This window comes from Chiloscyllium plagiosum, unplaced genomic scaffold (assembly GCF_037043375.1).
Source record: "Chiloscyllium plagiosum isolate Xiang-an unplaced genomic scaffold, Cpla_swu_hap1 HiC_scaffold_3, whole genome shotgun sequence".
Lineage (NCBI taxonomy): Eukaryota > Metazoa > Chordata > Chondrichthyes > Orectolobiformes > Hemiscylliidae > Chiloscyllium > Chiloscyllium plagiosum.
The window spans coordinates 127,650,499-127,677,593 of NW_028270141.1; positions in this window are offsets into that span (position 1 = coordinate 127,650,499).

Genomic DNA, 27,095 nt, shown 5'->3' on the forward strand with positions numbered 1-27,095 from the left:
TCTATAGTTGGGAGGTTGGCCTTTGTGATTGTCCGGGCCGAATTCACCACTCTCTGTAACCATCTCAGATCTTGAATGGTACAGTTGCCTAACCTGGTAGTGATACATCCAGACAGAATGTTCTCGATGGCACACCTATAAGAATTGGCAAGGGTATTCGCCATCATGCCAAATTTCCTCAGCTGCCTCAGGAAGAAGTGACATTGTTGGGCCTTTGTAATCAGTGCGTCTACATGACTGGCCTTGTGGAGGTCACATCTGGATTTCCTGTAAAGTTCTGGATCGCCTGAATTGAAGGCCACACGCCTGGTCTTCAGGAGGCAGTGGATCTCCTGGTTCATGCAAGGTTCCTGGTTGGGAAGCACCTGGATTGACTTCTTTGGCACGCAGTCCAACACGCAACAGCGCTGTGAATGGATTTGGGGGGGGGGGAGCGATAGGCATTTTTTATGGTTGTGTATCAGTGATCAATGATGTTCGGTCCTCTGGTTGGGCAGGGGATGTGATGGTGGTATTTAGGTCGTCCTATTTTGAGGGTTGGCCTGGTTGAAGTCACTGGCCACAATGAATAAGGCTTCGGGGAATTTCATCTGGAGTGCATTTGTAAACTTCATCCAGAGCATTCTTCACATCTGAAAGGGGGAGTATGTAGACTGATTAGATTAGATTAGATTACTTATAGTGTGGAAACAGGCCCTTCGGCCCAACAATTCCACACCGACCCGCCAAAGCGCAACCCACCCGGACCCATTCCCCTACATTTACTCCTTCACCTAACACTATGAACAATTTAGCATGGCCAATTCACCTAACCCACACTGTCCAAAGATGTGCAGGTTAGGTGAATTGGCCATGCCAAATTGCCCGTAGTGTTAGGTGAAGGGGTAAATGTAGGGGAATGTGTCTGGGTGGGTTGCGCTTCGGCGGGTCGGCGTGGACTTGTTGGGCCGAAGGGCCTGTTTCCACACTATAAGTAATCTAATCTAAGTAATCTAATCTAATCACACATTTTTGGACTGTGGGAGGAAACCGGAGCACCCGGAGGAAACCCACGCAGACACGGGGAGAATGTGCAAACTCCACACAGTCAGTCGCCTGAGGCGGGAATTGAACCCGGGTCTCTGGCGCTGTGAGGCAGCAATGCTAACCACTGTGCCACCGTGCCACCCACACCACTGTGCCACCGTGCCACCCACTGCTGTCAGGATGGCGGAGGTAAACTCACGCAGTAGGGACAGCATTTCACTGTAAAATATTCTAGGTCCGGGGAGCAATATCTCGCTGGGGTCACTACATCTAAGCACCAAGGAGGTGTTGGTTAGAAAGCAATCTCGGGAATGCTATGTGGTCCATACGATGCATGGAGAAACCATCAGCTGCCAAGGCACAGTCAGGTAGAGCAGGAGTAGGCCATGTCTCTGTAAAGCAGAGCACACAGCAGTCTCTCAGTTCCCCAAGCTGGATCTGAGTTCATCCATTTTGTTTTCAATAGCTTGAAGAGGGGGGAACTTGTAACCGCATAATTTCAGTCTCACCTGCAGGCTGGTACCACTTCCATGTTGATATAGAATGATAAATATATAACAATATGGAAGGTGTCTGGGGAAATTAGAAGGAAGCTGCTAGCAGAAAGAATTAACTCACTGCGGGTCTGATACACAGGGTGGGGCCCAAGTCACTGAGTGATTTTGTTGTAATTTTACTTTGTTCAGGAAAACTGCTGAAATCCGCTGTCCATTTCAAACTGACTTTATGGATTTGATAATCCTTTCTTTAATTTTACAATTTGCCTTCAATTGTCTCCAATCCCTTTTACACTTTTAAGATCAACTTCACAGGAGAAACATTTATTTCTCATCTTTACACTTTCTATGTTTCTCTAAAACATTTTTCAAAAGCTGAGTTCAGTTTGAAATTTGCCAAATGACAGTTTATTTAGATTGTAAGACGACGCAGAGTGTGCATAGCACAAAAATGTGATTTTAATTAGAATAAAAAAAAAGTTCACTCTATTCCCAAAGATTTGAAATTCATTATTAAACCAATTTTGAATCTTTGATGTTGTGCATGAACAACACCCTAATTTTCAGTGAGCCCTCTTTAACTATGGGGTGAGTTCCCACCTCCGTGCAGTGTAGTGAGGTACACAGCTGTGATTCAGTATACGGGGTGTCCCTGTCTACTGCCCATTTTTCAGCTGTTTCTACCTTATCCTCATCGACACCTGCTGCAGCCACTGACTCACCGTTTCTTCTTGTTTTAGTATTAACTCATCTACACAGCTGTAAATATCAAGTGGTGATGATCACTCCCCTTTCTGACCTTTGTCATTCTTTGAACCAACCTTGAACATTTTCCTCTGGGGACGTGGTGCCCTGTGGGTTGAACCCATCTCTCAGCATTCCCTTCGTCAAGTTTGACTGTTGTTCTGCTATAAACCCGGTGATGGAACCCTCTCACATTTAATCAAAGTTTACAACCTTTCCCTCATTCACCCCCCTGACTGCATTTTTACACATTCTATAATGATACTTTTCCCCTTTAGATGTGATTTTAACCATTGGAAGAAGCACTGAGACTGTGACTCCACTTGTGAGATCTGTCATGGTTTTGCATTTTGTTTAGAAGAAGCCCAGTTAAATATAAGGCTGTAATGTTTTGAATTATTTTTCCTGGGTAAAAATAGCAGAATAGAGTATTCAACCCCTCAAGACTGTCCCTCCATTCCCATCCTGTGGTCTTAGCTACTTGAAAATGGAGTCACAGGTAGATAGGACAGCGAAGAAGGCGTTAGGTATGCTTTCCTTTATTGGTCAGAGTATTGAGTACAGGAGTTGGGAGGTCATGTTGTGGCTGTTGCATGCAATTCTGGTCTCCTTCCTATCAGAAAGATGTTATGGAACTTGAAAGGGTTCAGACTGGATTTACAAGGATGTTGCCAGGATTGGAGGATTTGAGCTCTGGGGAGAGGCTGAACAGGCTGGAGCTGTTTTCCCTGGAGCGTCGGAGGCTGAGGGGTGACCTTACAGAGGTTTACAAACTTATTAGGGGTATGGAGAGGATAAATAGACAAAGTCTTTTCCCTGTGGTCAGGGAGTCCAGAACTAGAGAGCATAGATTTAGGGTGAGAGGGCAAAGATATAAAAGATACCTAAGGGGCAACTTTTTCACTCAGAGGGTGGTATGTGTATGGAATGAGCTGCCAGAGGAAGTGGTGGAGGCTGGTACAATTGCAACATTTAAAATGGCACAGTGGCTCAGTGTATGAACTGCTGCCTCACAGCGCCAGGGACCCGGGTTCACTCCCCGGCTCGAGCAACTGTCTGTGTGGACTTTGTACATTCTCCCCATGTCTGTATGGGTTTCCTCTGGGTGCTCTGGCTTCCTCCCACAGTACAAAGATGTGCAGGTTAGGTGAATTGGCCATGCTAAATTACCAGTAGTGTTGAGCACATTAGTAATGGGGTGAATGTAGGGGGGTGGATTGCTCTTCCGAGGGTCAGTGTGGACTTGTTGGGACGAAGAGCCTGTTTCCACACTGTAGGTAATCTAATCTCATCTAAAAAGGCATCTGGATGGGTATATGAACAGGAAGGGTTTGGAGGGATATGGGCCGGGTGCTGGCAGGTGGGACGAGATTGGGTTGGGATACCTGGTCAGCATGGACTGGTTGGACCGAAGGGCCTGTTTCCGTGCTGTACATCTCTATGACTCTATGACTATGACACTCCAGCTCCCACTCCCATCTCGTCACCACTCCCTGCTCCAGGTTTCTCTTCCACTCCCCCAGTTGCAATCTCTTCCAGACCTTTTCCCGGACCACTTTCCCAATGCCAGGGATCATTCCCTCCAGTCTCAGGTGGTGTCCCCATGCCGTGTGGTGTCACTCTCCCACCCACCACCCACCTCCTCGTTCCTGCTTGGTTCAGGTTTTACCACAAGATTTGTCACTGTTCCAGGGAGTAAAGAGCCTGCGAGAATGACAGGTACATTTTGTGTCTCATGTCGTAAAATCTGCATTTAGTCAAATTCAGGAATTCGGATGGTCTGGGTGTGGATGAAGTCTGTTTCGGGCTCGGAATGATGTTTTTCTGCATTGCTCATGATTCAACATTAAAATGTTCTGTCACCATGGAGACGTTAATGAGAAACGTGGCCAAATGGCGACTTGCGTGTCTCGTTAGGCAAAGTAATAAAGTTAGCTCAGTATCTCGCTCATGAACAGCAATGGTGTAAATGTTGGTCAAATCTGGACCACCCAATATTCACTGAAGTAAAGTCAAACTCAAAAGGCAGACCTGAAGCTAAATTCCACACGTCCATCAGACATTTACAGGGTCTGCCTTTCAGAGCAATGGCTGGAGCTGCTGTTCATCTTTAGAAATAGGTCAGGTGCTCCTCATTTACATCAAAAAAATGAAGCTGGAAAACACTTGAACAGAAACATGATTGGTGTAGGAATTTCACATTGCAGACACACAGTGTTTATTGTTGCGTCTTGGGGTGTTGGAGATTCTGACAAGATTGGTTTTTATTGCCCATTCCTTGATGCCCAAAGATGGTGGTCAGTCCTCTGTTTGAATTGCTGTCGTCCAACTGGGACTGCCAAAGTGTTAACTCGTGTGGTTTCTCACCTAAGATATTTCTGATCCCACTAGAAGTGATGAGCTGTTTAAACATCACTGTTCTCACTCAGCACCAATGCAGCAGAGCTCACTGGCTATTTCCCTCAACTGGAACGATGCTAGTCACCATCCTGACATCAGGAGGTTAAACTTCCTGTTGTGACCTTCCTGCCACCTGGGTGAGATTGTCTAACCCAGCACAGACTGCAGATTACACCAGCCGTTTAAATACCCTGGAGTGTGACTTCCTTAATGGGAGCATTGAGAGCAAGGGAAGTTTGTTGAGTGAAGTTGATTTATCTCATCTACTCTGACAAACTACTCTGACAACGCTGTACTTTCTGTATTACCAGGGAAACTCTCAGCCTGACACTGTGGGAGCTGAAAGCAAATGCTGCTGGGGACCTTCAGACCTCCCTGGAGCCAGCACTCAGTGAGTTAATCATTTCAAAATCCATCTCAAAGTTGGAATGAAGGAAACTGTTCCAGAAGCAAATTGCTGCTATTTGCCTCCTGTGTTTCATGTTTGAATAATTTATTCCAAAAACAGGTCCAAAAACAGTATGTAAATATCTGAGCTCACTGCTCAAACTGCAGATCCACCTGAAGATGCTGAGAATCGAACCGTGAATTCACCGATCTGAGGGGACATCGATATTTTGAGTTTTTGCTTCATTCTGTCTGTCGTCCTCAGGATGATAATTGTAGGAACAGGAGCTGATCAAGAGGCAGCTGATTTCTGTCATGAAGTTTCCTGCCTTCAGTCCTTGGGGCACATTTCATTCAAATTCAGTCTGGTCAGGAGCTCACTGTTTGCTGCCCTGTTTTGGGCCAGTTCATTATCACTTGTATCAGAGAGAGACAGCTTGTCAGGGTGTGTTTGATGATGATTCTTTCCAGAATCAATTGTTCAGACATTCGGAGGGCAGCAGATAATCTCAGCAAATACTGAGGCTGCTTTCCCACCATCTCTCACAGATGGAAGGATGACAATCAGTTTGCTGATCATCTTTGTTCCTGAGTCCTGTGGGAAAATGTGAAGCATGTTTTTCACAGAGGGAGAATTCCTACTTTAAGAAATTACGTTAAAATTTAACCCCTTTTCCAAGAGGGATGTTTCAGCTGATTGTTCAATTGCAGTTTATCCATCAAAGGAGAGATTTGGGACAGATACAACAACAAGTTAGCGAGACATAATTAGCAATATGGATAAAGTTCATATTTAATTAATCAGGAAATAATATTCATTGGGTTTCTTGACTTAATACACCAAGCCCCATAGAACGTAGAACAGTATAGCACACTACAGATCCTTCAGTCCTTGATGTTGTGCCAACCTTTTTATCCTACTCTGAGATCAAACTAATCTATATACCCCTCATTTTTAAAAATCACACAACACCAGGTTATAGTCCAACCGGTTTAATTGGAAGCACTAGCATTCGGAGCGCTGCTCCATCAGGTGGTTGTGGAGGATACAATTGGAAGACACAGAATTCAGAGCAAAAGTTTACAGTGTGATGTAACTGAAATTATACATTGAAAAATACTTTGACTGTTTGTTGAATCTTTCATCTGCTGGAATGCCCAGGATAGTTTCATTTCTTTCATATGTAAATCACAAAACTTTTTTTAAAAGTTACATTCTCAGGTTAACTGTAACAATTGGTGTTGGCCAGATACTCAGCCCTGCCTCAGCTGAGGGCCACACTCTCTCAGAATTGCAAAGGACCCACTCTGTACTACATCCTCAGGAGAATTCATACTCTCAACAACAGTATTTCAACTCCATCTCAAACATCAAAAACTGTAAGAACAACAAACTTTTATCTACCCACCTCCATAACCAGCGCTCCTCAAACATTCCAGAAGATTCCCCTGGCCTCGGAGTTTACTCAGATGCCTTTAGCCATGCGGCTGATGCAGCTGCCACCCCCACGCTGATTGATGATGTCACTTCTGCCCCCATCATGGCCACTCCCACAACCACTTCCACCCCTCACAATTCCTCATGCATCACACGTGACATCACTCCGCCTCTCATATCATCGCTGATGCCACATGCTCAGTGACTTCCACCACCCCTACTGCCGTGGTCACCACCACTTCTGCCCCCACCAGCGCCACTCACCTGCATTCTGCTGACATGCCCCCTAAAGATCCCACTGTCACTATCCCCAGCCCCCAGAACCCCGAGGGGAACACTACCCCTGCTCATGACTCCACCCCCATCCCCCCCACCATCACACCCACTCCAGTTACAGGTTCTGCCCCCACTCCCAGCTCTACACCCACACCAGATCCCAGCTCCCAGCCCTGCCTAGTTTTCACCATCCCTCCTGACGTCCCCCTCACTGAGGACGAACGATCAGTCCTCAGCAAAGGACTCACCTTCATCCCCCTCCGTCCACACATCAATGAATTTAATACACGCCGTGACGTCGAACAATTCTTCCGTCACCTCCGCCTCTGAGCTTAATTTCACAATTATGATTCCCGCCCACCTTCCGAGGACCCCTTCGCCCACCTCCAACACACTGCATCCACCTGGACACCCCGCGCTGGCCTATTAACTGCCCTCGACCTCTTCATTTCCAATTGCTGCCAGGACATTAACTGCCTCAACCTGTCTACCCCCCCTCCCCCACTCCAACCTCTCACCCTCACAATGCGCAGCCCTCCAATCCCTCTGCTCCAATCCCAACCTCACCATCAAGCCAGCGGATAAAGGGGGTGCAGTGGTAGTCTGGCGCACTGACCTCTACACTGCTGAAGCCAAACGCCAACTTGAGGACACCTCTTCCTACTGCTCCCTCGACCATGACCCCACTCCCATCACCAAACCATCATCTCCCAGACCATACAGAACCTCATCACCTCAGGAGATCTCCCACCCACAGCTTCCAACCTCATAGTCCGGGAACCCCACACTGCCCGGTTCTACCTCCTTCCCAAGATCCACAAGCCTGACCACCCTGGCCGACCAATTGTCTCAGCATGCTCCTGCCCCACTGAACTCTTCTCTACCTACCTCGACACTGTCCTATCCCCCCTAGTCCAGGAACTCCCCACATTCATTCGAGACACCACCCACACCCTCCACCTCCTCCAAGACTTCCGTTTCCCTGGCCCCCAGCGCCTCATCTTCACCATGGATATCCAATCCTTCTACACCTCCATCCGCCATGACCAGGGCCTCCAAGCCCTCCGTTTTTGCCTATCCAGACGTACCCTTCCACCGACACTCTCATTCGTTTGGCCGAACTGGTCCTCACCCTTAACAATTTCTCCTTTCAATCCTCCCACTTCCTCCAGACCAAAGGGGTAGCCTTGGGCACACGTATGGGCCCCAGCTATGCCTGTCTCTTTGTTGGCTACGTCGAGCAGTTGATCTTCCGTAATTACACCGGCACCACTCCCCACCTCTTCCTCCGCTACATTGATGAGTGCATTGGCGCCACCTCGTGCTCCCGCGAGGAGGTTGAGCAATTCATCAACTTCACCAACACATTCCACCCTGACCTTAAATTTACCTGGACCATCTCTGACACCTCCCTCCCCTTCCTGGACCTCTCCATCTCCATTAATGACGACCGACTTGACACCGACATTTTTTACAAACCCACCGACTCCCACAGCTACCTGGATTACACCTCTTCCCACCCTACCTCTTGCGAAAATGCCATCCCGTATTCCCAATTCCCAATTTCTCCACCTCCACCGTATCTGCTCCCAGGAGGACCAGTTCCACCACAGAACACACCAGATGGCCTCCATCTTTAGAGACCACAATTTCCCTTCCCACGTGGTTAAAGATGCCCTCCAACGCATCTCGTCCACATCCGCACCTCCGCCCTCATACCCCACTCCTCCAACCGTAACAAGGACAGAACACTCCTGGTGCTCACCTTCGACCCGACCAACCTTCGCATAAACCAAATCATCCGCCGACATTTCCGCCACCTCCAAACAGACCCCACCACCAGGAATATATTTCCCTCCCCACCCCTTTCCGCCTTCCGCAAAGACCGTTCCCTCCATGACTACCTGGTCAGGTCCACGCCCCCCGACAACCCACCCTCCCATCCTGGCACTTTCCCCTGCCACCGCAGGAACTGTAAAACCTGCGCCGACACTCCTCCCTCACCTTTATCCAAGGCCCTAAAGGAGCCTTCCAAATCCATCAAAGTTTTACTTGCACATCCACTAATATCCGTGGGTCCCGATGCGGTCTCCTGTATATTGGGGAGATTGGGCGCCTCCTAGCAGAGCGCTTTAGGGAACATCTCCGGGACACTCGCACCAATCCACCACACTGCCCTGTGGCTCAACATTTCAACTCCCCCTCCCACTCTGCCGAGGACATGGAGGTCCTGGGCCTCTTTCACCGCCGCTCCCTCACCACCAGACGCCTGGAGGAAGAACGCCTCATCTTCCGCCTTGGAACACTTCAACCCCAGGGCATCAATGTGGACTTCAACAGTTTCCTCATTTCCCCTTCCCCCACCTCACCCTAGTTCCAAACTTCCAGCTCAGCACTGTCCCCATGACTTGTCCGGACTTGTCCTACCTGCCTATCTCCTTTTCCACCTATCCACTCCACCCTCTCCTTCCTGACCTATCACCTTCATCCCCTCCCCCACTCACCCATTGTACTCTATGCTACTTTCTCCCCACCTCCACCCTCCTCCAGCTTATCTCTCCACGCTTCAGGCTCACTGCCTTTATTCCTGATGAAGGGCTTTTGCCCGAAACGTCGATTTCAAAGCTCCTTGGATGCCGCCTGAACTGCTGTGCTCTTCCAGCACCACTAATCCAGAATCTGGTTTCCAGCATCTGCAGTCATTGTTTTTACCTATGTTGAAGGTGTTAGCCCCCTGTGCTCTCAGTCTGTGCCATAATGTTTAGACTGATTTTAACCTAAAAAATGAGTTAACAGAGTCTTATATGAATTTTTGCAGTTTTTGAGCAAAGTACAATGTAACTCTACAATTATAAATTCACCTAACACCTTTCAACCTTTTGCCGACATCTCAAATCCTCCAACCCTGGCAACATCCTTGTAAATCTTTTCTAAACCCTTTCAGGTTTCACAACATTCTTCCGCTAGGAAGGAGACCAGAATTGCAGGCAGTGTTTCAAAAGTGGCCTAACCAAAATCCTGTACATTCGCAACATGACCTCCCAACTCCTGTACTCAATACTCTGACCAATAAAGGAAAGCATACTAAATGCCTTCTTCACTATCCTATCTACCTGCGACTCTACTTTCAAGGAGTTATGAACCTGCACTCCAAGGTTTCTTTGTTCAGCAACACTCCCTTACCATTAACACTCCCGCAACACACCTTACCATTAAGTGTATAAGTCCTGCTAAGATTTGCTTTCCCAAAATGTAGCACCTTGCATTTATCTAAATTAAACTCAATCTGCCACTCCTCAGCCCATTGGCCCATCTGATCAAGATCCCACTGTAATCTGAGGTAACCTTCTTCACTGTCCACTACACCTCCAATTTTGGTTCATCTGCAAACTTACTGACCATACCTCTTATGCTTACATCCAAATCATTCATATAAATGACAAAAAGCAGTGGACCCAGCACCGATCCTTGTGGCACCCACTGGTCACAGGCCCCCAGTCTGAAAAACAACTCTCCACTACCACCTCTGTCTTCTACCTTTGAGCCAGTTCTGTATCCAAATGGCTAGTTCTCCGTGTATTCCATGAGATCTAACCTTGCTAACCAGTCTTCCATGAGGAACCTTGTCGAATGCTTTACTGAAGTCCATACAGATCACATCTACTGCTCTGCCCTCATCAATCCTCTTTGTTACTTCTTCAAAAAACTCAATAAAGTTTGTGAGACATGATTTCCCATGCACACAGCCATGTTGACTATCCCTAATCAGTCCTTTCCAAATACATGTACATCCTGTCCCTCAGGATTCCCTCCATCAACTTGCCCACAACTGACGTCAGGCTCGCTGGTCTATAGTTCCCTGGCTTTTCCTTACCACCTTGCTTAAATAGTGGCACCACGGCAGCCAACCTCCAGTCTTCCAGCACCTCACCTGTGACTATCGATGATACAGATATCTCAGCAAGGGGCCCAGCAATCACTTCACTAGCTTCTCACAGAGTTTGAGGGTACACCTGATCAGGCCCTGGGGATTTATCCATCTTTATGTGTTTCAAGACATCCAGCACATCCTCCTCTGTAATATTAACATTTTTCAAGATGTCACCATCTATTTCCCCACATTCTACATCTTCCAGGTCCTTCTCCATAGCAAACACTGCTGCAAAATACTCCTTTAGTATCTCCCCCCATCTCCTATGGCTCCACACAAAGGCCACCTTGCTGATCTTTGAGGGGCCCTATTCTCTCCCGAGTTACCCTTTTGTCCTTAACTTTTTTGTAAAATCCCTTTGGATTCTCTTTAGCCCTATTTGCCAAAGCTATCTCATGCCCCCTTTTTATCTTCCTGATTTCCAATGTAAGTATACCCTTACTGCCTTTATCCTATTCTAAGAATTCACTCAATCTTTCCTGTCTATACCTGACATGCTTCCTTCATCCTCAAATAATTCAATGAGGCTTATGTGGCATAACCTGCCCCTCACAAAGCCATGCTGACGATCTCTAATCAAATTAGGCTTTTCCAAATAATCATAAATCCTGTCTCTCAGAATCCTCTCCAATAATTTTACCCACTACTGACACAAGACTGACTGCCCCATAATTCCCAGGGTTATCACTATTCCCTTTCTTGCACAAGGGAACAACTTTTGCCACCCTCCAACCATCTGGTAGTACTCCAATGGACAGTGAGGACGCAAAGATCATCACTAAAGTCGCAGCAATCTCTTCCCTTGCTTCCCGTAGCAACCTTGCATATATCCCGTCTGGGCCCAGGGGACTTATCCATCCTCATGTTTTTCAAAATGTCCAGCACATCCTCCTTCTCAACATCAATCTGTTTGAGCCTGGTGCTCACCTTTCATCCTACCAACCTTCGCATAAACCAAATCATTCGCCGACATTTCCGCCACCTCCAAACGGACCCCACCACCAGGGATATATTTCCCTCCCCACCGCTTCCCGCCTTCCGCAAAGACCGTTCCCTCCGTGACTACTTGGTCAGGTCCACGCCCCCCTACAACCCACCCTCCCATCCTGGCATCTTCTCCTGCCACCACAGGAACTGTAAAACCTGCGCCCACACCTCCTCCCTCACCTCCATCCAAGGCCCTAAAGGAGCCTTCCACATCCATCAAAGTTTTACTTGCACATCCACTAATATCATTTATTGTATCCATTGCTCCCGATGCGGTCTCCTCTACATTGGGGAGACTGGACGCCTCCTAGCCGAGTGCTTTAGGGAACATCTCTGGGACACCCACACAAATCCACCACACCGCCCTGTGGCTCAACATTTCAACTCCCCCTCCCACTCTGCCGAGGACATGGAGGTCCTGGGCCTCTTTCACCGCTGCTCCCTCACCACCAGATGCCTGGAGGAAGAACGTCTCATCTTCCGCCTCGGAACACTTCAATCCCAGGGCATCAATGTGGACTTCAACAGTTTCCTTATTTCCCCTTCCCCCACCTCACCCCAATTCCAAACTTCCAGCTCAGCACTGTCCCCATGGCTTGTCCTACTTGTCTATCTTCTTTTCCATCTATCCACTCCACCCCCGCTTGCTGACCTATCACCTTCATCCCCTCCCCAACTCACCTATTGTACTCTATGCTACTTTCTCCCCACCCCCACCCTCCTCTCATTTATCTCTCCATCCTTCAGGCTCTCTGCCTGTATTCCTGATGAAGGGTTTCTGCCTGAAACGTTGATTTTACTGCTCCTCGGATGCTGCCTAAACTGCTGTGCTTTTCCAGCACCATTCTAATCTAGACTCTGGTTTCCAGCATCTGCAGTCATTGTTTTTACCTTGAATTTTAGTTAGGCCACATTTGGAATTTTGAATTTAGTTCTGGTCACCACAAAACTAGGTTTACCAGGATGTCACCTGGTTTGGAGGGTATTAGCTATGAGGAGAGATTGGACAAACTTTGTTTATTTACGACCCTCAAGGATAGTAACCTCTGGGTTATTACCAGTGCCACGTGCTAGTGAGGCAAGGAATAGAAAGGTCGGAGAGATGAATGTGTGGCTAAGGAGCTGGTGCAGGTGGCAGGGTTTCAGGTTCTTGGATCAATGGGATCTCTTCTGGAGAAGGGGTGACCTGTACAAGAGGGACAGTTTGCACCTAAACTGGAGGGGAACTGATATCCTCATAGGTGGTGCTACTCGGTTAGGTTAAACTAGGGTGGCAGGAGGATGGAAACCAGAGCAGCAGGTCACCAAGTGGAAGGATTAAGGGGAAGAGCTGGAAATGTGTTGCTGGAAAAGCGCAGCAGGTCAGGCAGCATCCAGGGAACAGGAGAATCGACGTTTCGGGCATTAGCCCTTCTTCAGGACCGCCCGAAACGTCGATTCTCCTGTTCCCTGGATGCTGCCTGACCTGCTGCGCTTTTCCAGCAACACATTTCCAGCTCTGATCTCCAGCATCTGCAGACCTCACTTTCTCCTCAAGGATTAAGGGGAAGATACATGTTAGGACCAGTAAATCAGAAAGAAACGATAGGCAGAGACAGGTAAATATACACGATGGTACGAATGGGCTGAAGTGTGTTTATTTCAATGCAAGAGGTATTAAAGGTAAGGCAGATGAGCATACAGCCTGGACCTACATGGAACTGTGATGTTGCAGCTATTACAGAGTTGATTGAGAGAGGGACAGGGCTGGCTGCTTAACATTCCAGGGTTTCATTGTTTTAGATGAGATGGAGAGGAAGTTAAAAGAGGTGGAGGAGTTGCATTACATCCATACTCAGAGAGGACATACTGGAGGGCTTATCTATGAGGGCAATATGGAAAATCTCAAACATAAGATGGGTGTAATCACGCTGACAGGATTATACTATAGGCCCCCTAACAGCCAACGAAACACAGAGAAACAAATATAAGGCAGATTATGGAAATATGCAATAAAAAGTGTTTTCACACTGGGTGACTTTAACTTCCCCCAATATCAACAGGGACTCCCTTGCAGCAAAAGGTTTAGATTGGGCAGAATTTGTGAAGTATATCAGAGAGGGCTTCTTGAAACAGTTTGTGGATAGTCCAATTAGAGGATGGGGGCGCGATACTGGACCTTGTGCTGGCAAATGACCCTGGCAAAGTGACTGACCTTTCAATGGGAGAGCAGCTTGGAAACAGTGATCACAATTCCTTCAGTTTTAAGATAGCAATGAGTAAGGATTAGTCAGGACCTTGTGGCAAGCTGATAAATTGGAGATGGGAAAATTATGTCAGTATTAGGCAGGAGTGAGAAAGTGTTAATTGGAATGACTGTTATCAGACAAGTCCACATTTGACATGTGGGAATTGTTTAAAGACCTGCTGATGAGAGTTCAGGACCTGCATGTTCTCGTAAGGAAGAAGGACAAGGATGGCAAGGTCAGGGACCCTTGAATAATAAGGGAGGTTATGAATTTAGTCAAAAGAGAAAAAGAAGCATATGTAAAGTTTAGGAAGCTAAAATTGGACAGGTCCTGAGAGGAATGTCAAAAAAGCAGGAAAGAACTCAAGCAGGGAATGAGGACAGCAAGAAGAGGACATGAAATGACCTTGGCAAGTCGGGTTAAAGAGAATCCGAAGGCATTCTATACATACATTACAAACAAGAGGCTAACTAGGGAGAAAGTAGGACCACTCAAGGAAGGAGGGAACTTGTGCTTGGAGACTGAGGATGTGGGTGAGATCCTAAATGAGTACTTTGTATCAGTATTTACCCAGGAGAAGGACATGGAGGATACTGAGATTTGGGTGGAGCATACTAACATGCTACGGTATTTTGAGATCAAGAAAGAAGTGGTGTTGGGTCTTTTAAAGAGCTTTAAGATGGATAAGTCCCCAGGGCATAATGCTATCCACCCCAGGTTATTGAGAGAGGCAGGGGAAGAGATTGTTTGGGTCTTGACCAAGATGTTTGTGTCCTCATTAGCCACCAGAGAGGTCCTGGAGGATTGGCGAGTAGCTAATGTTGTTCCTCTGTTCAAGAAGGGAAATAGGGATAACCCAGGAAACTATAGACGGGTGTGTCTCACATTAATGGTTGGGATAGGGAAGAGGATAGGATTTACATTTGGAAAAGCCAGGCCTAATTACGGACGGTCAGCATGGCTTTGTGAAGCACGGATCATGCCTGACTAAAGTGATTGCATTTTTTAAAAATGTGACTGATGAGGGTAGAGCAGTGGATGTTGGCTACATAGGTTTTTGTAAGGCTTTCAATAAGGTTCCTCATGGTAGGCTCATCTATTAGATTAAGATCTCAGTAGGATGGGATCCCCGGTGACTTGGCCACATGGATTCAGAATTGGCTTGCCCATAGAAGGCAGAGGGTAGTGGTAGAAGGGTGTTTTACAAGCTGGAGGTCCGTGATTTAATGGTGTTCCACAGGGATCTGTACTGGGATCTCTGCTGTTTGTGATATTTATAAAAACGATTTGGATAAAAATGTAGATGGGAGGTTTAGTAAGTCTGCAGATGATATTGTGGAGTTGGGCATAATGTAGAAGGTTGTCAAAGGATTCGGCAGGATATTGGTTGAGGAATTAAGTACAAGAGTCAGGATTTCATGTTGCAGCTTTATAAGACTCTGGTCTGGCCACACTGAGGGTATTGCATTCAGCTCTGGTCACCACTTCACAGGAAGGATGTGGAGGCTTTGCAGAGGTTGCAAGTGGTTCACCAGGATGTTGCCTGGATTAGAGGGTATGAGCTATAAGAAGCGTTGACAAAAATTAGGGTTGTTTTCTCTGGGGAAGGGAGAGGAGGCTGAAGGGAGATTTGATAAAAGTTTATAAAATTGTGAGATAAATAGACAGGGTTTTACCCAGAGATGAAATATCTAAAGTAAGGGAGCATGCATTTAAGGTGAAAGGGGCAAAGTTCAAAGGAGATGTGAGGTGTAAGTATTTTACACAGAGAGTGATAGGGGTCTGGAATGCACTGCCAAGGATGGTGGAGGGAGCAGATACAATAGAGATGTGTAAGAGACTTTTAGATAAGCACATGGTTATGTAAGGGATGGAGGGATATGGACAAGGAGCAGGCAGAAGGGATTCATTTAAATTGGCGTCATTTTCACCACAACATCCTGGGCCGAAAGGCCCGTTCCTGTACTGTATTCTTCTAGGTTCTATTTTCAACTAACGTCAGAGTCTGAGGGGTTACCTGATAGAAATTTTCAAAATTATGAGAGGCGTGGAGAGAATGTACAGATGGAATCTTTACCTCAGGATAAAAATGTCACTCACTAGAGGAGATAGATTTCAGGTGAAAAGGTGAACTTTTAAAGCAGAGGTGAGAGGGAAGATTTTTTCCCAGCCGGTGGTAAATGCCTGGAATGTGCTGACAGAGAATACAACAGCAACATTTAAGCAGCAAATTGTCAGAAACATGAATAGACGGGAAAAAAGGGATATGGACTGCACAGAGACAAAAGGTTTTTAGTTTAGAAATGTATCATGTGTTGGCACAGGCTTGGTGGGCCAAAGGGCTACTTCCTGTGATGTACTGTTCTTTGTTGTTCCCATCTTGTTAACATTGTTATATCCAAGCATCGACTTACTGGAAGGATAAGGGCAGCACGTGGATGGGAACGCCATCACCTCAGAGCCCCCTCTCCATTGTGTGACCGTCACTGTCTTCAAATCCTGGAACTGCCCACTGAACAATGCTGGGGTACTGACACCACATTGTAGCAGGGAGGAGAAAGTGAGGATTGCAGGTACAGGAGATCAGAGTCAAAGAGTGTGGTGCTGGAAAAGCTCAGCCGGTCAGGCAACATCCCAGGAGTGGGAGAATCAACATTTCAGGCATAAGCCCTTCTTCAGAATTGAGGCTAGTGGCCCAAGGGGGCTGAGAGATAAATGGGAGGGGGATGAGATGGGGGGGAAGATGGCTGGGATTGTGATAGGTAGGTGAAGGTGGGGGTGAAGGGGATAGGGCAGGGAAGAGGGTGGAGCTGATAGGTAGGAAGGAAGATGGACAGGGAGGACAGTTCAAGAGGGTGGTGCTGAGTTGGAAGGTTGGATCTGGGGTAAGGTGGGGAGAGGGTTGGAGGGTTCCAAGGTGAAAGATGAGGCGTTCTTTCTCCAGGAGTCGGGTGACCAGGGTTTGGCGGTGGAGCATTGTAAATGCCTGCGACTGCTCAGGTGAAATAAAAACCATTAAGAAGGGAGGGCAGAAATACAGGAACAGCAACTGGAATAAACAGGGCACAAAAATTGGCCAAAAAGCAAAGTATGCTGGGAATCCTGAGCCAAGACAGACACACAAGAGACAATTCTGCCCAGGGACAAGTCCTTGCTAGATTTACGCCCGGATAATTGAAAACTGAAGAGGCACCAGAGCACATTACAAAGTGTGTCAAACAAGCATCACAAGATGCATGGGACATGCCTCAGTAAGGCACAAGACCAGGTGTGTATTCGAGGATGAAACCAGACTTCCAGGCCCAAGGCAGACACATCGAACGGGTCACTGTTAGCTAGCCATCGAGAACCATTAGCAGCATTTCAATGTGATAAGACCAATTAGTTTGATTCCCCTGATTAGCCAAGTCCTTGGAAGGTTCCAGAATGTAGCCAGGAGGGTATAAGAACCCAGGCCTGGCAGGACTTGACTGGACCACACTCTCCAGCTGACCTCCAGGCAGGTCAGGATACAGCAGTGAGCAGAGCAGCTCACTCTCTGACCAGAGAGAGAATCAACTCATGAAGAGAGGTACAGATGGAACAATTCAACAGAGTAGCAAAAGGTCTGGGAAGTGTTTTAATATTCAAAAGAATCGGATCGTTAGAAATAGAGTTGGTAAAATTGTCGAGTGTAGTTTTTCCCTTTGTTGTCTCCAATAAAGTTGGGACTTGGCTGACTGACTGCAGTCTCATGCTGTGTTGTCCTTACCTGATACACGCTAAGGATCCTGGGTAAATAAATATTGTGTACACTGGTCAAAGAGTCTGCAGGCTCTTAGAAACATTCATTACTAGGTAAAAGACATGGACTGTAGCAACTCAAAAACAGGGCTCACCACCATCTTCGGGCAAGAAGGAATGTGCAATAAAAACCCACCTTGTCAGAATCTCCTGCACACCGGGAGGCAACAGGAAATACTGTGTGTCTGCAAAGTGAAATGACTGAACTGAAGTACTGTTGCGGGTTCAGGTTTTATTTTACATTTTTCATTTCTTCAATGTGAATGAAGAGCACTTGAACCACTCATATAAAGATAAATGTCAGCTCCACCCATTGCTCTGAAATACAGACCCTGTAAATGTACAGATGGACAATTGAAACTTAGCCTCAGGTCTGCCGTTTGGGTCTGTCTTTCTTTCAGTGAATATTGTGTGGTCCAGATTTGACCAACATTTACACCATTGCTGTTCATGAGTGAGATACTGAGCTAACTTTATTGCTTTGCATAAAGAGACATACACGTCACCATTTGGCCCATTTCACAATAATATCTCCATGGCGATACAAAATTTTAATGTTGAACCATGAGACATGCAAAGAAATATTGTTACGAGGCATAAAGTGACATCGCCCACACCAGGACCATCCAAATCCCTGAATTTGACGAACTGCACATTTTACAACATGAGACACAAAATGTACCTGTAATCCTCGCAGGATCTTTACTCCCTGGAACAGTGACACATCTTGTGGTAAAACCTGAACCAAGCAGGAACGAGGAGGTGGGTGGTGGGTGGGACAGTGATACCACACGGCATGGGGACACCACCTGAGACTGGAGGGAATGATCCCTGGCATTGGGAAAGTGGTCCGGGAAAAGGTCTAGGAGAGATTACAACTGGGGAAGGGGAAGAGAAGCCTGGAGCAGGGAGTGGGGAAGAGATGGGAGTGGGAGCAGGAGTGACACTTGGACAGTCCAGAGGGTGGGAATGGAGGGACAGTCTCGATGGGTTGAATATCCTATTCTGTCATCTTTACTCAGGAAATAAATTTCAAAACATTAAATCCTAACCTTTCGCTGGGCTTCCCCAACTAAAATGTGAAAATACATCAGGTTTGAGCTGACAGATCCCACAGTCTCACTGCCTGTGTCAGTGGTTATAATCACATCTGTAGGGAGGAAAAACATTTCGTTTGAGGAAATTGAAAAATGCAGTCAGGGAGGTGAATGAGGGACCAAGAATAAAGTCGGCTGTATCCGGACTGGACGAAGCTGTGCAGGAGCCAGGAGGGAGACAAAATCCAAGCAGGAAGAATCTGTGTAGGGGCTGAAGAAGGACCATGCCGGTGGGATCTGCACTGAGTATGAAACAAACTTTTAAAGATGCAGTCAGGGAGGTGAATGAGGAAAAGGCTGTAAACTTTGCTTGAATGTCAGAGGGCTCCATCACCGGGTTTACAGCAGAACAACAGTCAAAATTGATGAAGGGAATGCTGAGAGATGGGCTCAACCCATCGGGCCACCCCCACCCCAGGGGAAAATGTTCATGGATGGTTTCGAAGAATGATAAAGATCAGAAAGGGGGAGTGATCATCGCCACTTTATATTTACAGTTGTGTAGATGAGTTAATACGAATACAAGAAGAAACGGTGAGTCAGTGGCTGCAGCAGGTGTCGATGAGGATAAGGTAGAAACAGCTGAAAAATGGGCAGTAGACAGGGACACCCCGTATACTGAATCACAGCTGTGTACCTCACTACACTGCACGGAGGTGGGAACTCACCCCATCGTTAAAGAGGGTTCACTGAAAATTAGGATGTTGGTCATGCACAACATCAAAGATTCAAAATTGGTTTAATAATGAATTTCAAACCTTTGGGAATAGAGTGAACTGTGTGTTTTTGATTCTAATTAAAAACAAGATTTTGTGCTTTACACCCTTAGGTTATTCTCACAATCTCGATAAACTATCGTTTGGCAAATATCAAACTGAACTCAGTTTTTGAAAAAGTTAATGAACAGCAGATTGCAGCAGTTTTCCTGAACAAAGTATAATTACAACAACATCACTCAGTGAGTTGGCCCCACCCCCCTGTCTCAGACCCACAGTGAGTTAACTCTTTCTGCTGGCAGCTTCCATTCAAATCCCCCAGACACCTTCCATATCTCTAAATGTGTATTAATGGAAATTTACAGACATCCCATTGGGATTTGCCTGTAAGAGACTTGGCCTTGACCAGCCAAGACATGTGTTATCTTCTGAGACAAAGTGTTTGTGAATGGGAGAACCTGAAACTGACTCCAATCTCTTGGGTGTCTGATCTTGAAGAAAACTGTTTCACACCACCAAACCTGGAGAGTTGTTTCTGAAACTGGGATGAGAGTCACCAAGTCATGCAGTACGGAAACAGACCCTTTGGTCAATCCAGTTCATGCTGACCATCATCCCAAACTAAACTCATCCCACCTGCCTGCGCTTGGCCCATATCCCTCCAAACAATTCTTATTCATGTGGTTATCGCAACGTCTTTTAAATGTTGTAACTGTAGCTGCATCCACCACTTCCTTTGGAAGCTCATTCCACACATGAACCACTCTGTGTAAAAAACTTGCATCTCATGTCGTTATTAAATCTTTCTCCTCTCATCCTAAACATTTACCCTCTTGTCTTGAAATCACCCACCCGAAGGAACAGGCACCTGCCATTCGCCTTGTCTATACCCCTCATGATTTTATAAACTTCTATAAGGTCATCTCTCACCCTCCGAAACCCCAGTGAAAACATTCTCAGCCTATCTAGCATTTCATTATAACCCGAATCCTCCATTCCTGGGAACATCCTGGTAAACCTCTTCTGGAATAAATTGATAAATGCATTGATAATCAGTGCTATTTTATGCACTCAATGGTGAAATTGCATGATGTTTAAGAAGCAGTTCAGTGATCTCGTCTGTGAGCAGCGTTCTGATCCCCTCGGGAGCTGTTCAGGAATACAGAGGGCTTTACTGCATATCCTCAAGTTGCTGAAAGCAGCTGGTTTTATTGATATTTGAAAAGTGAAATATTGGAAGAAATTGAGCAAATTCTGTTTCTCCATCACTGAATTTTACAGCTGCATTCACGTGGCTATGACTTCCACCTCATTTGCTTTTCCAACTATATTTCGGGCCAACAGCCAGTACAGATACAACACATTCTACCTCTCCTTCCAAGGAATTAAATTGTAAGTCCATAATGCATTGGAGGAGAATTTGTCCATTCAGCCCATTGAGTCTACTCTGCTATTCCATCATGGCTGATAGGTTTCTCAAAACCATCCTCCTGCCTTTTCCCTGTAGCCCTTGATTACTTGTAAACAATGATTTACAAATATATGAATTAAGATCATAATTAGGCCATTTGCCAGAATCAGGAAACATTGGAAAGTAAATGCCAAGGCAGTGGTGACCCAGTGACGGTCAGTGCCTGGGAAGTATTGATCCAATCACAGTCAGTGCCAGGACAACAGTGATCCAGTGAGATTCCATGCCAGGGAAATGGCAATCCAGTGCGAGTTAGTGTCAGGGAAATGGTGATCCAGTGTGAGTCAGTGTCAGGGAAATGGTGATCCCATGAGAACCAGTGCCAGGAAAATGCTGATTCAGTGAGAGACAATGTCAGTGAAAGAGTGACCCCACCGGAGCCAATGCCATGTGAACACTAATGCAGTGATAAACAGTGCCAGGGGATGTGTACCCCAGTGACAGGCTGTGTCAGGAGCTGGATATCAATGGGAGTAGTTTTGAAGTTGGGGGGGAAATCATTCAGCCAGTCTCAGCATATCTCAGGGAAGGAGGGAAAGACACAAACAGGATCTTTATGAGATGCTGCAATCATTGGGCAGTGAACACCCCACCGGCCTTACCCTGCTACTGTGAGTAAACAGTGTTCTGTCCATGGTCAGGGAGCAGAATAGCCCCCGTGTCCAAACTGACTGCAGGGAAAGCTGCAGGAAACCCAGGAAATGAAGATGTACAAAATTGAACCCCAAAGGTGAAATTGTTTTCTCCTCATCACCAGTGACTGGGAGATCAATCTTCCAATCCAGTGCATTCCCAAACCGGGAAGAGTGACAACCCTGACCATGTGAGTGGGCAGCAATTACAAACACAGCTTTCCCAAGTGTTCAGTGTTCCCAGGAGCCAGCACACAGAGAGTTAATTATTTGTGAATCCATTGTAATGTCAGAGCTAAGAGAAATTTCCATAACTAATCAGCTGGAATGTTTTTCCACCATGACGTTCCGACCTAAGGATAAGCTGTATTCAAAATCATCTTTATCAAAGAGTATATAAAGAGTGCTCAAACTGCAGATCCACCTGAAGGTGCTGAGAGTCAGTCAGTGCGTTCACCAGTGATCTGAGAGAACACCAAGATGCTGAGAATCTTCTTAACTGTGTCTGTCCTTTTTGGGCATCAAATTGCTGCACAGGACCCAGAGCAGGAGGTGATCGACCTCTGTAAGGGTGTTGACTGTGTCGGGCCAGATCAAGTCATCCAGGACACGGTCAGTATAGCTGAGAGTTTCCTCTGTTCTGTCATGTTTGTACCAGTGGAAATTATTCCATGTTGTTTTTAGTCCCTAACCTGCAGTGCACCGACAGTGCACATCCCAACCCTGAACCATGAGGCTGGACTGAAATTACTCCTCGGGCCTCATTCACACTTTCTACATGAGCTGCCATCACCTGCCTGGCTCCCACTGCCAGCTTGTGCAGTAAGAAGAATATCAGGGCTTCCATCTCCAGCAGCAGGTGAAGGGAGGGGTCAGTGTGCTCACAGAGAGGGGGCTGGTGGGGGACAACACAAGGACTGTAGAGTCAGGGAGCTCTCCTACTGCTCCTGTCTTCACTCAATCTAACCCTGTTTCTGAAAGGCAGCTGTTCATACGCTGATGGACTCTGTGTTCAATGTGGAAGAGGCCAAGTCTGGTTGTGAGTGGAATCCCCTCAACCCCAACTCTGGATTGCCCCTTAATTCCACATATTTGTTTCAATGAATTCAAATTCTATCATCTGCCCTGGTGGGGTTCAGTCCAGGTCCCCAGAACATGACATGGGTCTCTGGATTAATATCCTTGTGATAAATCCCATTTGGTGATCATTCCTCATACCTCAAAGAATTTCTCTGTTTAAATAATGTGTTAAAACAGACAGAGAGATGCACAACACCGGGACATGTGGGCATTAACATTGGCTCAATGTAGAAGCATTTCAATAACATTATCTCAATGTTGTTATTGATAACCCAAAGGGATAGAACAGGACAACACGAAAGATGAGAGAGTGAGAGAGAAAGGGAGTGAATCAGGAGGTGCTGCTGTCAGGAATCCCATTAAAAACTCCAAACTCTGTTTCAGACTCAGTCCCTCCAGAACATGAAGGCTCTTCCACACCTGGACACTTGGGACAGTTCTCTCAGCATTGACGTACTTTGGTGGGAGTACAGTTTATACCTAACAGTGACATTTTTTGCTCTCATTTCAGAATTATGATGAGGTGGCATACATAAATGTAAAATATGTTGCGACAGAGGTTCATGGAACGGATTTGGAGCAAGTAGTGGAGCTCGGTCTGGACAATCTGTTCAAGTATTCACGTTTTGGCAATGCTGAAGGTATATCAGATATCCCATCAAAGTAACAACAGAATATAGTGACTGTTCACTCTTTCACATTTCTTGCTTAATACTTTCTACATTGACAAACACATTGACAAAACATTCCACAATTGTCAATCCCTGGGGATCCCTTGGTCACATGCTTCTATTTAGTCAAAGTGTCACCCTCTTTTGATACATGGCTTTATGGTCCCAGAATCTGGGAAGGTTTCCCTCTTATGGTGGGAGTGGGAATTCAATCTCACTGTCTGACTTCAGCCATGATCGCTGAATTGTCCTCACACAAATAAAGGCTCCCTGCCAGGCATGAAGCCCACTGTTGGAGTCCTTGTGGAAGGTGACACACCGCACATTCACCATCTGCGATTCCCTCCATCTCTCCCAAAGACCCACAAACAGTCTCACTCACTGACATCTCTTTAACGTTGAATGTTGTAATACAATTAAAATAGCTCTGATGGCTTGGACACTGTCCAAAACTATACTGCTGTCCTGTTGGTACAGTATTTGTCTTGTCTCCTTGTGGTCTCTGGACTCTCCTTCTAAAGATGACAAAAGTAATCTCAGCATTGTAAACACTGCAAATCGATTATTTCACCATTTAGGGAAGGTCTAATTCTTTCTTGGAACAGCTGTTGTGAACCAAAGTTTAAAACATAATTTCTTTGTTCTGCTTCTCACAATGTGATCTATTTCACGCAGGGGAAATCGAGCAGAGGGAAAACCTGTTTATTGCATTGTAAGAGGCCATTCAGCCCATCATGCCTGTGCCAGCTCTCTGAAGGACCACTCACAAAATGCCACTTCTCCACCTTCTCCTCATAGCTCAGCACATTCTCCCCTTTCAGCATCGAATTCAATTTCTGCACAAAGCGGATTTTGGTCACATTGGGAAACTTTTATGTGTGAACAGGGAAAACAGATGTGTATTGTGCTCTCGTTTATGAGGTCAAGGATGGATTTTGTTGGTGGGCCAAAACCCCTGTCATTTGGGAAAACATGGGATTGGTTTATGGTCTTATGATTTAGCTTCTATTTGGGGATTTTCTGTAGTGTTCTTCGCTGATGGCAGATGTGTCAAACAGTTGCTCAAGACAGAAAGAGAAACTAAAGTTTGCTGAAGCTCTGTAGGGGATGATAGAGAATGTCAAAGGTGTTTTTGGAATTCAAATAATTTTGGGGTGTGTTTTGAAATCTTTAAATGTACGCTCTATGAAAATAATCCACTTCAATCTGTTTTATTTTCACTCCTGATAAATATTACCTGCTTTACTGTTCAAAGCAATCTGCACGTTTGAGTGCTTGTGGTTTTTGTGACTGGTCTCTCTCTGAACTAAGAACAATTCACAATCTGATCGATCCAGCCACAGGCCCATCTGGGATCTGATTTGGGCTGTAATACCATCAGCTGGGATCATAATGTTTGGATTTCTGGACATGATTTTTTTAAATTACTGCATTTAAGAAAGATCTATGTCTTTCTTTTTGAAGTCACAACTTGGCGGTGGTTCGGGACCTAAAACAGCAGCATTGTGGTGATGTTTGTTGCACAGTTTAATGTTGCTGACAGCTTTGTGGGAGTTAAAGTAATAACAGTGGGTTATTTGATCAAAATTAAAACTAGGGAATTATCAGATAAATGGAAGGTACAATGCAAAGTAGGATCTCATGCAGATGAGATTGTTCAAGTAATGATCCAACAATGAGAATGTGTTTCATTCATTCCTGGGGTGTTGGCATTGCTGGCTACACCAGCCTTTATTACCCATCCCTCCCTGTCTCGACGGCTGTTAAAAGTCAACCACTTTTCCGCACGTTTGGTGTCACATATAGACCAGTCCAGGCAAGGCCAGCAGTTTCTGTCTCCAAAGGGGTGTGACTGAACCAGAATGGTGTTTTATCCCCAACAATGGTTACATGGCTATCAGCTCCAGATTTTTGTTCACCTTTGAACTCAAATTCTACCCTGACTGGATATGAACCGGAGTCCCCAGGACATTACCAAGCTCTCTGGATTAATACATGAGCAATAATACCATGAGACCATGACGTCTCCCCAGTTGAAGAAAGGAAAATGAAAGTATGATGTCACAGGTGAAAGTAACACAGCTAGAGATAGAAATGACAGGCTTTCAGTTTGGAGAAGAACAGAAATAAGGGAAAGAGAGTTCAGAGAAAGTTGAAATAGAATGGGAGGAAAAGGTAAGAAAAATTAAAATGGAGGCAAGGTGAAACCAAGGAATCTGAAAGAAAGATAACTTGAATTCTAAAGAGCCAGGGAACTCTGAGAACTGGAGGAGTGAAAGAAAAGCTTCAGTGAGAAAATGAAGAAAGAAGGAGGGAGGAGCTTGGAGGATGATTCTGGTTCCAATCAGGGATTTCCTTAAACCAAGAATCTACACAGAATCCTTACATTTACTGACAATGGAGTCAAAAGGTCTTGTGCCTCATCTGAAAAGGTTGTTGAACAGAGGATGTGGCTTCGAGAGGTCTGGACCTGAACAGGACAGTGTGTTTTGGCAGGTACAGCTCTGACTGTGTTTGTCAGATTGTCAGAGGGACAAGCGGAGTAGAACTGCAGAGTACAACACAGTCAAAGACACAGTGCTCAATATTTAGGAGATTATGCCTGAAGCTTCGCAATTAACAATTAGGATCGCAAGGAAGAAACCTAATTAAAAATTGTCAAATTTGCAAAAGAGAAGGAAATGCTGTGAGATCAGTGGTTCAGGTGTGAGGGGTTGAATGACCTTCTTCTGCTCTCCGTTTGTATGTTTGTGTCCACGTGTGTTCCTGTATGATGTGGAATTCACTGCCTGGAATAGTGCAGGAAGTAACTTCAATCACAGCATTCACAGATGAACCTCTAAATAATGAGAGAAAAGATGTGGATGTTTGGAAAGAGAGCAGGTCAGTGTAATGAGCTGGTTACATCAACCAAACAGCCAGCACAGGTGTCCCCTCCCCCAGCGCTGTGTCTCACTGTGAGGCTATTATTCAATCTGTCACATCAGTGTCTGCCCCACTCAGCAATGTCACCCTGACCCCTCACCTGTAACCTCTGACTCACTGTCAGTGACACCACAAATGATCACCGAATAAAATGTTATAACAGGGTTTTTCTCTATCTGCAGAAACAATAGTTCCTATCACTGCACCTTGGGTACTCACTGGATACTTGGTAAATGGAACATTTCCACAGAGATTCAATGTATGTGTGACCATCGTTCCTGAAGTTAACAGTCCGCCCACACCTACAGATCAAACAATTAAACAAAGATCGTTCTTTTTGGGTCAGTTCTTTGTGAGGTGAGTTTTGATGTTGCAATATTGTGATTAATGTTTCTTTATGTATATTCCTGATTGGGTGAAAGGAAAGACTGGTAGGTATAGGGAATGCTGGATGACTAAAGAAATTGAGTGTTTGATTAAGAAAAAGAAGGAACCATATGTCAGGTATAGACAGGATAGATCAAGTGAATCCTTAGAAGAGTATAAAGGAAGTAGGAGTGTACTTAAGAGGGAAATCAGGAGGGAAAAAAGGAGACATGAGAAAGCTTTGGCAAATAGAATTAAGGAGAATCCAAAGAGTTTTTGCAAAAACATACAGGACAAAAGGGTAACGAGGGAGAGAATAGGGCCCCTCAAAGATCAGCAAGGCAGCCTTTGTGTGGAGCTGCTGAAAAAGGGGGAGATACTAAATGAGTATTTCCCATCAGTATTTAATGTGGAAAAGGATATGAACGGTATAGATTGTA